A 397-nucleotide genomic window follows, 5' to 3' on the forward strand; every position below is an offset into this window, starting at 1 on the left:
TCGTGCACACGTCTCTCCGGACTAAGGCACACGTGTCCCCTGTGTGCGTCACCCACTGGCTCGCACAGGAGGCCGTAGGCCACACCGCCACGTGCCCGGCCGGAGTCGGCGGGCGGCGCAGGGACCGCATGCGCAGGCGCACCACTCTCTCCGCGGCTGCGCGCCCTCCGTGCGGCTTGGCGCCTCCGAGACTCCGTAGGGGCGTCTCCATGGCGACCGCGTGGGCTTGGCAGCTGGCAGCCTGCATTGTTGGGCTGCCCCTCTCGGCGTCCGGGTGTGCCAGGGTGCTCGCGGAGCCGGGAGCTGCAGGTGAGGCGGGGGGGGCGCCGCAGGGGAGGCGGGGGCGCGGGAGTGGGAGGGCAGCGGGGGCTGCAGGGGAGGTGGGGGGCGCCGCAGG

At 75.3% G+C, this 397-nt stretch overlaps 1 protein-coding gene across 1 annotated transcript in view; it reads left to right on the forward strand.

The window, feature by feature from the left end:
* The first annotated feature begins 279 nt into the window (after positions 1-279).
* Positions 280-397, forward strand: part of LRRC27 (leucine rich repeat containing 27) — a 38,554-nt gene continuing 38,436 nt past the window's right edge. Inside the window, exon 1 of the mRNA XM_021703804.2 lies at positions 280-309. The gene's annotated coding sequence lies outside the window, so the exon portion shown is untranslated. The remainder of the gene's footprint in view (positions 310-397) is intronic.

Source organism: Neomonachus schauinslandi, chromosome 6 (genome assembly GCF_002201575.2).
Source record: "Neomonachus schauinslandi chromosome 6, ASM220157v2, whole genome shotgun sequence".
Taxonomy (NCBI): Eukaryota; Metazoa; Chordata; class Mammalia; order Carnivora; family Phocidae; genus Neomonachus; species Neomonachus schauinslandi.